Here is an 11,955-nt window from a genome sequence, read left to right as displayed (position 1 = left end):
TCTGAAAATATATGAAAATAGAAATATACCCAATAAATGACGAGATCTAAATATAGATAGAAATGATTCACTTTTTATTGATATCAAAACCTTAAGGTAGGGCAACACCATACATTCACTCTTTAAGGAAGGAGAACACTCCACAAGCCATATCCTTGTTCATACAATAATCCTTGACACCTCTCAATGTGGAGTCTCTAGCCTCTATATAGGCCTCATATATACAAAACCATGGTTCATTACCATGGTTCCCTCAATACCATCTATCTAATACCATGGCCCATTACATTATTACTAACTACTTGTGGTCCCTTACATGATACGGGTTAACCACCTTATTTATTACTATGGCCCATCCCATTTTTACATTATTCCCTTGGGTACCTCCTTTTGTACCTCATATTATCCTCCCTAGGTATATAAAAAAAACACTTTAAAGAATGAACACTTTCAAATTTAAACGGTGTCTAGTAATTTCTCTTCAGATACCTGGAATTTGGGTGAATGAATTTCAAATTTGGTGTTCTCAGCAACTGCAGAAGTTTGAATGGGCTCTGGTATGGACTGAGAGCTTGATTGGGGTCTCTGCAACTTCTTTAGGAGTGAAATTGAGGTCAATTGGCAATTTCAGAATTTGAAGGTGTTGCAATTGTTGCATAAAATTATGCTTGTATAATTTGTCAATATGAATTGTCAACCCAGGAACGTAAACTGGTGAAGTGCCATGCAAAGTATATGCAGGCTAACTACCTTGAGTGCGGTATCATTACAGGAAAACAACTAATGTCCCTTCCTAAATCAACAATTTTGTGGCAAAGCCATTGAGCAGTATATAACACTCCTCTTTATAGCACTATTGACTTGCTGATTATTGATCAAAAAGAAGGTGAAGGATCACTCAACAACTAATCATGCATGCTTCTGTTCTTGCAAAAGTGTTGTTACAACAATAGTCATGAAGGGTATATAACAGCCCTTGACAACTTATTTTGCTGACAATCATGCAAGAAAGAGATAAATAAAAACAATCATACAGTAATCGTGAAATCAGAATAGTGTTGGCCAACAAATGAAATCATCAATCTACACTATCACAATCCAACATAGAGTAATGGCTACAGGGAATGAAAAAGGGTTACATTAGCTGTTGTAGGAAATCTACTACACATTGAAATCAAAAATAATTATAACTATCTTATAGGAAATGGTTTATTACATAAACGAAAAGGAAATCGTATCATTCACACACTGTTATTACAAAGAAAAGTAAACACATTAATAAACAGGACAAAAATGATACATAAATTTAATATACACTAGAGTTGTGAGTGAAGGGGGCCCTCCTTCACTCACATCTCCTTCAAACACGAAGGAGTTGCTTATAACAGAATGCCAAACATCAATGATATACTTTCTTATAAAATAAAAGTCGATACATAAAGAGACTGAGTGCTGGGACAATCACAATTCATCTCCTGGTAGCATCTGATACTGTCCAATTTTTTGAAAGCAAATGAGACTGTGTATATACAATTTCTCGTAGCCATATTAGGCTGGAAATAACAAATATAATCTCAGCCTCTAACTAATTAATCCCTAAGATCGAATCTACATCAAAACAAAATAGTAATTTTTAGGAATACATCCATCATCATAACAGAATGTTCTTTGCTTAGTCTAATTCATGACTGCAAGCATGAATTTAGACTATTTGGTTATATGGCTATAGTGGTAGTTCGAAATTAGCAGAACCTCTGTGGGAATTAGAGTATCTGCTAGATCTCGGAATTCCTGCAAGATTCTTGGAGGTAAACAATGTCTACAGGATTTGCGGCTATTGAAATCTCCAAGAAATTCCGAGTCATGTTAGAACAAAAATAAAAAAAGATAAAAGCACAAATAGTTAGGAGGAGACTCGAATGCAAGTAAAAATGACATTTAAAGATGTTTTGTCATACCTTTAAGCCTCGATACCCTGTTTAGCCAAAAAAACAGAAAATATGGAGGGCTAGGTATAATAGGATGGCAAAAAGGTGTCAAAATGGGGAAATAGGGTAGGATATTATCAGCAAAAAGATGGTAATCTCTGAACTCAACATCTCCCCCAGGCCAAGATTCTTGCATGTCCCTTATGCAAGAAAAAATAGTACTTCTAAGAAATCAAATTTTGTCTTGTGCTGCAGCTGCTATAGCTAATTGATCAAGTGGTTGGTTTGTCTCTGCTGGAACCTGATTCTTATATTCATTAATTTCCTGTTGCAACTGTTCAATTTCCTTTTGCATTCTGAGGTTGCTTTCCCCAAGGGTTGCATTTTCTGCCCTCAAAACCCTTTCTAACATAGTTAGTTCAACGATAGTCTCCTCCAACATTGTTTGCGATGGCTTCTTTGGTGAAATTCTCTCCTCATGGGTATGCCCCTGTGATGATCGGGGTGAATTTTCTCCTTCTTGTGGTAGAGCAACCACGTTCTAGCTTTCTTGCAGAGAAGGGGCAGGAAAAGATACAACTTCCTTCTTATCACTGGTAGCAAGTTTTACTGATTCTTCCATTCTCTCCTTGCTGCAGGATTTTTCAAACTTCCCGCTCTCGGTTTTCTTGGAACTTTCGGTAGCAGACTAAGCGGCTTGGCTCCTAGTATAACGTTTAGAAGGGGTTACAGGTCCTTTTTGTTGGGAGCTAAAACCAAAAGTCTCCCCAGTCACAAAAACCTCATCTTCGTCGTCTACTTCTACCCCCTTGTCTTGGCCTTCCTCATCTTCCTGGAATTCTGCTTCATGGTCCTGGGCTATATCCTCGTCATCTTGAGCTTCATTCCCAGATTCATGATCCTGGGTTTCCTCCTCCGTGGGTTCAATTTCTTCCTCTATTGATTTAGACATGGAATCATTTTTCTTGGACCTCTTCTGGTCACGCTCTTTTTCAGCCAACTCGAAGGCAAACGTTTTCTTTGTCGCCTTATCCTTAGTTTTTTCAGTTCGTTCTGTCGGCTCGGGAAACGTTTTCCTTCTTTTCCAATCTCTTTTTGTGATCCATTCCTTCGGTACATTCAGACACATTGGTTTTCCTATCTGACCTTTTCAAGGGTTTTTCATCAATTTCCTTCTCCAGTTCCTGAACCCGTCATTTTCTCCCTGAGGATTTCTCCCTTTGAACTTCTTCGGGTTCTCGTGGTTGTGACCCCTTCTTCACTTTTCCTGTAAATTTTTCTTTGTTAGCTTCCAACAAATTGGGGTCTATAAATCCGTTTTCTTGGAGGAAGGCCTCCCAGGTTTTGGAATGCTTCTGCAGGACTTCCAACACAATGATTTTCACCAAACTGTGTTGATAAAGGTTCTCTTCAATATTAGAAGCCCTATCTTGTGTAGCCATAGACATCTTAGTTAGAGACCTTTTTAGAAAATAAGGTAGGTTAATGGGGTTATTTCGGAACTGTCTGAGGAGTTGCATGTGGAACAAAAATACCAGGCCAAAGTGGCCTTCACATGTAAGATATTTTTGTAAGAAGAAGCTATCAATACTTACACTTCAGTAAATCCAGTGAGATGCCTTTGCCCCAACTCAAGTTTAATGGGTCCTCCTTTAGGAATGGTGCACATCTTTCTTTTCCAAACCGACAATTCTTGAACCATCTCTCACCATCCTGTGGAAGCCCGTAAGCCCTCGATACCATTTCTTCTGTTAATTAAAAATGCAGGTCCCCAACCTGCACTTGGTCTCTTTTAAGATTCAAGGCAAAGGCCTTCATCACCTTGGCATTATGGCCACAAAATTTCTGAAAAAATGGTAGCCATCCTACCTTCTCAAACTTCCTTTTGCTCTTTGGCCGAGAATCCAATAGTTTAGAACCCCGTGGTTTGTATCTGATGAGAGGTTGCAGCCTAGACATTTTCTTTTTAGAAGCTCTCTTCTTTGCCATAACACAGTTGAAAAGAAATTAGGGTAAAAGTTTTTTTTTTTTAACAGGGACGTTGATTGTAGGGATACTCGGAGTGTTATGTAAGGATTTGGTGGCGAGGAGAGGATTTTGGGGAATAGGTCGTGGTCATGATAGAAATTATGATCCGACCTTGTAAAGTGGGTTTAGAAAGTGTAGGAATTGACGGCCGAGTGAGCTGGCAGGTAAGTTCTAAGGAGGTGGTGACACCTGGCTACATGAAATATCGAAACTTTAATTGTTATATGAAACAAATTTAAAATACCATCATACCTTACCTCGAGGCCTCGTTTACCGTTGTACTTTACCCTTTCTATGTTTTAATGATACTGTCTAAACTGATGTTGTCTTTCCCTCTAATGTTATCAACTTTATCTCATGAATGATGCTAATGATTACTTTATGATGCTCCTATTTTGAGATGATTTCCCAGTAGTGTGCTGGTTGACATACTCTAAAATGATGAAATTCGACCATTAATTAAAGGTTTTAACTGTTTTATTATTCCATGAAAATAACCTATCTGATGACTGTGTTGTAGGAATTTAGAATTATTGTAGCCACAGGCTACAATTGCTGGGTGTTGCAAGTATTGAAATTGGTCCTGTAGGAATTTGGAACAACTGTGACCAAAGAAGTTTTGAACTGTAATCTTGAGACACTTCTCCAAAAATAAATATCCTTCAGGAACTGTGACACTGGAGATCCTGCAGGAAATGAGATGGGTCGTGCAGGAATTCAGAACGGCTGTAACATGCACTATAGTTGTTAAGATCCACTATCACCGTTGAGTTCTATACGAATATTGAATCTGCAGAAGCTGTGACAGTGACCATTTTTTGAAATTATGCAGGAGTTCTGAAACTAAACCTTGTAGGAGCCCTTTTCTTTCCTGTCCATTATGTATAGTCCTCTGCACATGAATAAAGATGTCGATGTCGAATGTGCAAAGGGCTTGTTGGATTACCAGTCGTTAAGGTAAACTGTTCACCAATGCGAGGCCCGTCATCGTTGATGAGGGTGGGGACCAAGGTACTCTGATGCATCCTATCAGGTGTGAATTTATGGTTTGATGTCGAACCCCCTGTAGGATCAAGTGGTAAAGAAGCAATGATGATTCCCCATTACCACCGGCGAGATAACTTGTCATTGAGGCATACAAGTTTCAAGGCATCACAAAGCTCTGATCCTGAACCTAGATAATTTGCTGATGTCAATGGGCCAGAATTGTTGGAAGGAAGGCCTTAAGAAATCCCACATCAGTCCAACATGAGAAAATCATAGATTAATTTTCGAAAAAAAAACAGATTTATTACAATGATCCCAAGGGATCTACTGTTCGGTGGTTTTAACGAGCCCGGGATAGTCCATGCTCGCCAGATTTCAATTTTAGAGAGTCTGAAATACTGAAAAAGAAAACTCCAAGGGGGCTCCTTTTCCATAAGTAGTCCATTGGGCCCGGAAAAAGGAATAAACCTATACCCAATAGACATTCCTCTCATGGTTTATTGAGCATGAGAAAGAACAGAGTAAGCTCATTGCCTCAGCAGAAAATTAGGAAGAGGTAGTGATAGGAAGAATACCTTCCTTAACCATTTCTAACTCTTTCTTCCTTGTAATTTCCTTCACAAATTCCTCCTTGGATTGGGGTTTCTGATATAACTTGAGTCTATGTCCATTCACCAAGAAGGTAACATTCTCATCATCAATAGTCTTAATTCTAACAGATCCATTGTCAAAAGCCTTCTCAACTTCATAGGGACCCAACCAATGTGTATTAAATTTCCCTTTAAAATTCTTAAATTTAGAATCATACAACAATGCCTAGTCACCTTCTTTGAACTACTTCTTTTTAATGTACCTGTCATGCCATTTAGCTCTTTGCTGCTGGATCAGATCTGTCTGCTGGAAAGCATCCTGCCTGATTTCATCTAGTTCATTGAGCTGCAGGATTCTCTGTTGTTGTGCTTCGTCAAGATTCATCCCCAATCCTAATGCCATTCTGAAAGTTTTAATATGAAATTCGATGGGTAGCAGAACCTGTTTCCCATACACCAATTCATATGAAGAAAAACTAGTAGTTCCTTTCCATGTAACCCGATAAGCCCACAAGGCTTCAAGAAGTCTATCAGACCAATCCTTCTTGTGTAGATGAACTGTTTTAGTAAGGATTGTCTCCAACACCTTGTTGGTTGATTCCACCTTCCCATTGGCCTGTGGATGGTAAGGAGTGGACTTCCGGTGAATAATCCGATACTTTTGTACAATTTCCTGCATCAGTTTGGACACAAACTGGGCACCTTCATCAGTAGCTATTTCCCGCGGTACCCCAAATATTTGGATGGGGGATTTATGGGGCGTACAAAATCAAGAGCCCACCTCTCAAATGGTTCTATAAGGATTTGTGGCTGCAAAGGCATTTCATTTGATTGCACAGGTCACCCTATCCATTGGCTGCTATCACACTTTCGAACATACTCCTTTACATCTTTGAAGAGGTTTGACCAATAGTAACTGGAGCAAAGGATCTTATAAGTTGTTCGCTTGTCTGCAAAATGTCCCCCGCATGGTTCTTCATGGAAATCTCTTAAGATGTCATAGATCTCATCTTCTCTGACACACATGCAAATAATCAAATCAGCTATGATGATAAAAAGATCTCCCTTAATCCAAGAATAATCAGCACTTTTCCTAATAATCCTTTTCTTATGATTGGGTGAAAAGTGGGGAGGAAACTTTCTTGTAGCAAGATAATTAGCCATGTCTGCAAACCGAGGCGTTTTAATAGATATGGCAAACAAACTTTCGTCTGGAAAGTAATCATCAACAGGAACATCCTCACCTCTATGGTTGACCCTAGACAAGAAATCAGCTACCTGATTTTCCTTTCCTGGCTTGTCCACGACTGTGATGTCAAATTCCTGCAACAAAAATAGCCACATAGTAATTTTTCCATTAGTAACAGGTTTTTTTCATAAGATAATGAATCGCAGAATGATTTGTATGCATAAAGACTTTATAACCCGTGATATAGTGTCTAAATTTATTAATAGTGTAAACTACAACAATAAATTCTTTCTCAGTTACCATGTAATTCAGTTCTACAGGAGTTAAGTTTTTACTGATAAAATAAATAGCATGGGTTTCAGGATCCTCCTTTTGACCCAAAAATGCTCCTATGGCTGAATCAGAGGCATCAGTGGAAATGTGGAAAGGCAACTTCCAATCTAGGCCTCTCAAGTCAGGTGCTGAAGAAAGCTTTTCTTTGAGCTTATCGAATGCGACTTGACACTCATCATTCCAATGAAATTCAGATTCTTTTGTTAGCAATTTAAATAATGGAGAGGCTACTTTTGTAAAATTTTCAACAAACCTTCTGTAGTAGCTTGCATGCCCAAGAAAACTGCAGACCCCTTTTTGATTGGTTGGTGGGGGTAGTTTCACAATAACCTCTATTTTTGCTGGATCAACCTTGATTCCTGCAGCAGAAACATGATGGCCTAAAACAATACCTTCAGTCATAATCATAAAGCATTTCTCATTGCTCAATGAGAGGTTAGTCTCTCTACATCTCTACAAAAATTTCTCAAGATTTTTTAAAGCTTCTTCAAATGTATCACCCATAACTATAAAATCATCAATATACACTTCTACACAATCATGCAAAAGATCAGAAAAAATACTTAGGACAGCCCTATGAAATGTGGCGGGTGCGTTACATAGACCAAATGGTAAAAATTTATATGCATAGGTACCCCAGGGACATGTGAATGTAGTCTTCTCTTGGTCTTCTAGAGCTATCCTAATCTGATTATACCCGCTGAACCCATCCAGGAAGGAAAAATACTTTTTTCCTGCTAAAGTGTCTAGTACTTGGTCTATAAAGGGTAAAGGGAAATGGTCTTTTAATGTAGCTTTGTTTAGTTCCCTATAATATACACACACTCACCATTTTCCATTCTTTTTAGGGACGATAATTAGAGGGTACACCCACTGAATATCAGAAATAGGATAGATAGATCCTACATTCAACAATTTCTGCAATTTCTCTTAATGCAGGGTTAATTCTTCTTTGTGGTTGTCTTAATGGCCTAGCATTTTCTTCTATGTAAATGTGATGAATGCATGTGTTAGGGTGAATGCCTCTCATATTAGTGTATTCCCATGCAAATGTGTTTGCAAAATTTCTTAATGTCTAAATTAGTTGTCTTTCCTGTTCAGGAGTTAAGGCAGAATTGATGTTCAGGGATTTTGCAGGAAAAATCTCTACCACATTACTCCCCCATTCAATCATTGAATATGCAGGAAACGTAGATAAGAGGGCTAAATGTAATTCTGAAATTGAACTATGTTCATAACAATTTTGCAGATCATTAATGACATCTAAACTATGATTAGGTTGATTGTCTAATTGTTGCAGGAAATCAGGATTAGAGATACAACAATTTATCAAATTTTCTTTTGAATTTACTTTGAGGCTCATAGCTTGCGCTATTGTTAAAACTGGTAAACCGACTTCTGAATCATGTCCTTCCTCTTCAACACATTGTGTATTTTCTATTTTGGACAGAGGTTTAGCAGGGGGATATAAGTTAATATGTTTTTTCTCAGCCCCATGGGTGATAGTCATGTTTCCAGACCGACACCCTATCTAGGCATTGGTCGTGGCTAACCAAGGCCTCCCCAAAATCAATGGATGCCCTCCCAGGCTAGTTTTTGGTTGAAGAACGTAAAATTTTGCAGGATATTCCCAAGAATCCAAGGAAATGACAATGTCTTCTAAGACACCCTCTGGTTTTACCTTAGACCTATCTGCTAATTCTAACATGGTTGGGGTAGGTAGTAAATCAAAGGATCCTATATGGGACAAGGTCTCCATGGTTATAACATTGATGGCTGCACCTAAATCAATTGAAGTGTTTTTGATAGGATAGTCGTTAATAAAGGTGGTCACTACAGGGATTCCTGGATCTGCATACTTTTCTGTAGCAACTCCGACAGACATTAAGCTTGACAATTTTCCACCCACTTGAATAGTTGAAGGTCCTTTTCTAGGTCTTCCTAATTTCTTGGTGCATAACTCCCTTACTGTTTTGGCATAAATTGGGATGCCTTTGATTGCCTAAAGCAGTGGAATTTTAATGCATACATTTCTTAATTCAGCTGCCAGATCAAATTCTAGCTATTTTATTTTAATTTTTGTTTCCAACCTTTCTGGTAAAGGGGGTTAGACTATATGAGATGAGGAGGGTTTTTTTAGTTGGATTGGTTCAAGTGTAGTTTCCTCTTCTGATGTATCTATGGAGTCTTCCCCTTACAATTTCCTCAATTCTGTAAGGCAGATTCACCATTCTTCCTGACTTGAGATTAATTTCCTGCAGCTGCGCAGGTAGTTCCTGTAACTATACAGGTTTCTCCTGTAACACAGGAATAAACATTTCCTACAAAGACATAAGAAATCCCTATAGAATAGGAACAAAACTTCTTGCAGTGGTTGGGGTGTAATACAATAGGTAGGGAAGATGGGATAAATGACTAGTCTGATGTTGTGAGTGGATCAGACTATTTTATTGTTGGGGTTAGACACTGGCTGGGCAGGAATTTGTGTAGGGAAAGGTTTGTTTGATGGGGTAGGTAATTGGAGTGGTTGTTATGGTTGCACAACTTGCTGATGTGTGGGCTGTGAATAAAAGTTTTTGTTTGGGAAATTCTGTGTTACAAGATAACAAAAATTTCCTTGCCAAGGCTGTTGAGGGGGCCACTTCTGATTTTGAGCATAAGGAAATTGAAAATTGGATTGTGACATACCTGGAGGACATGGCTGCCAAGGTCTTTGAGGGTTCATCACGTAAAGTGCATTGAAAACTCCTTGACTTGCCATGTATGTTTCTTTGAGTTGAGGTAAGGATGAACATTGATCAGTGGAATGCTCAGCTTCGCAAAGTTGACAGATTTCAATGCTATCAGTAGGGCATTCTCACAACACATGTTTCTTCCTGAATTTGGGGCAGAATACTACCATGGCTTTCTGCAATGCCTCATGATTTTCCTGTTTACTCTTAGTTTCCAAAACATCTAAATGTGAAGACAAAGTACTAAGAATACTAGTTTTAAGATTTTTAAATAAGTTACTCATTTCAGACCTGGTCAATCTAGTTCTTGCAACCAATTTAACAAGTTTAGAAGGAATGTCTCTTGGTCCCCCTACCACCTTGGTATTTCCTCTCGAATATCTTTTTCAAAGTTCACACACATCATCGTAACTCAACTTTGATATGTCTCCTACACCCATCAAGTTTAAAACCTCAAGATATTCAGTTCTAATTGCCTTAAGAAAGATGGTCTTCTTGGTTTCTTTATCCAGCTGATTCATATTAGTTCTTTGCAGATTATATTGAAACCTTTCTACCAAGCCCTCAAGACTCTCCCCTTCCTTCTGAGTCATTCCAAGGATTTTTTCCCTAAGATCTCTAATCTTGCAGTAGTCTTGATATTTTCTCAAGAACACCTTCTTCATTTCATCCCAGGTCATGCTAGAATTTGACCTTAGTCCCATGAACCATCTGAGAGCTGCATCCTTCAATGTAGCAAGGAACAACTTTAGTTTCTAGGCATTTGAGGAGTAGTCATGGCTTCTACACAACACATCGAACTTGAATAAAAAGGCATCTAGATCTTCACTTGAAGCACCTTGACAATCAGGCAAGGCTGAAGGAGGGATGTTTTTCATCTGGGTTACTCCACCTGTCTCTATGATGGGGAACTCAAATGTGACCAGCTTCTCGTCCTTCTCATCAAAGCCTCCATTGGTATTACTGATTCCTTCTTCGTGAGCCTTCTTATTCCAAGAAAAGGTGGGACCGTTGAAGACTACAGATCCTGTAGAGTCAAGTTTATGGAGTTCTGGTTCTTTGATAGGGTTCTTAAGGAATTCCTCTTCTGCCTGACCGCTGAGAAAAGATGTGGTTTTCCTTGAAATGGGGAAGTCTAGATGGGAAACAACATAAGATTCTCCAACCGAAGGTTCTACTGTAGATGTATCAGCTTGCTCAGGACTGCAGATCTCTGGTTCAGATTCTTCCTCCTTTACTGCCTTGTTTCTTGCAGACTTATTTTTCCTTTCTAGTGTATTAGTAAGTGGAGTGGTGCTCACACCACCACGAAAAAATATGAAAGATGTTAGGCCCTATTCATCTATTATTCAAACAAAACAAAACTACAAAAACAAGCTTACCAACAATCAGGACATGACTTTGGCGAGTGGCTGACCTCTTGGGTGTGTAGGCTTTGCCTTGTGTCTTTGCACTTCGACTCCCCAAATCCCGAAAAACCAAAATCTAAAACAAAACTAATTTAAAGCACTTTTAGTATCATCCCTTAGCACCTCCCCAGCAACAACGCCAAAATGTTGAGTCAAATTATACTTGTATAATTTGTCAATATGAATTGTCAACCTAGGGAGGTGAACTGGTGAGGTGCCATGCAAAGTATATGCAGGCTGACTACCTTGAGTGTGGTATCGTTATAGGAAAACAACTAATGTCCCTTCCTGAATCAATAATTTTGCAGCAAAGCCATTGAGCAGTATATAACACTCCTCTTTATAGCACTGTTGACTTGTTGATTATTGATCAGAAAGAAGGTGAAGGATCACTCAACAACTAATCATGCATGCTTCTGTTCTTGCAAAAGTGTTGTTACAACAATAGTCATGAAGGGTATATAACAACCCTTGACAACTTATTTTGCTGACAATCATGCAAGAAAGAGATAAATAAAAACAATCATACAGTGATCGTGAAATAGAACAGTGTTGGCCAACAAATGATGTCATCAATCTACACTATCACAATCCAACATAGAGTAATGGCTGCAGGGAATACAAAAAGGTTACATTAGCTATTGTAGGAAATCTACGGCACATTGAAATAAAAAATCATTATAACTATATTACATGAAATGGTTTGTTACATAAACGAAAAGGAAATTGTATCATTCACACGCTGTTATTACAAAGAAA

This window comes from Pinus tabuliformis, chromosome 6 (genome assembly GCF_031772625.1).
Source record: "Pinus tabuliformis cultivar Carrire ecotype Pingquan chromosome 6, CPIR1, whole genome shotgun sequence".
NCBI lineage: Eukaryota > Viridiplantae > Streptophyta > Pinopsida > Pinales > Pinaceae > Pinus > Pinus tabuliformis.
Note: the sequence above shows the minus strand (reverse complement) of the source record.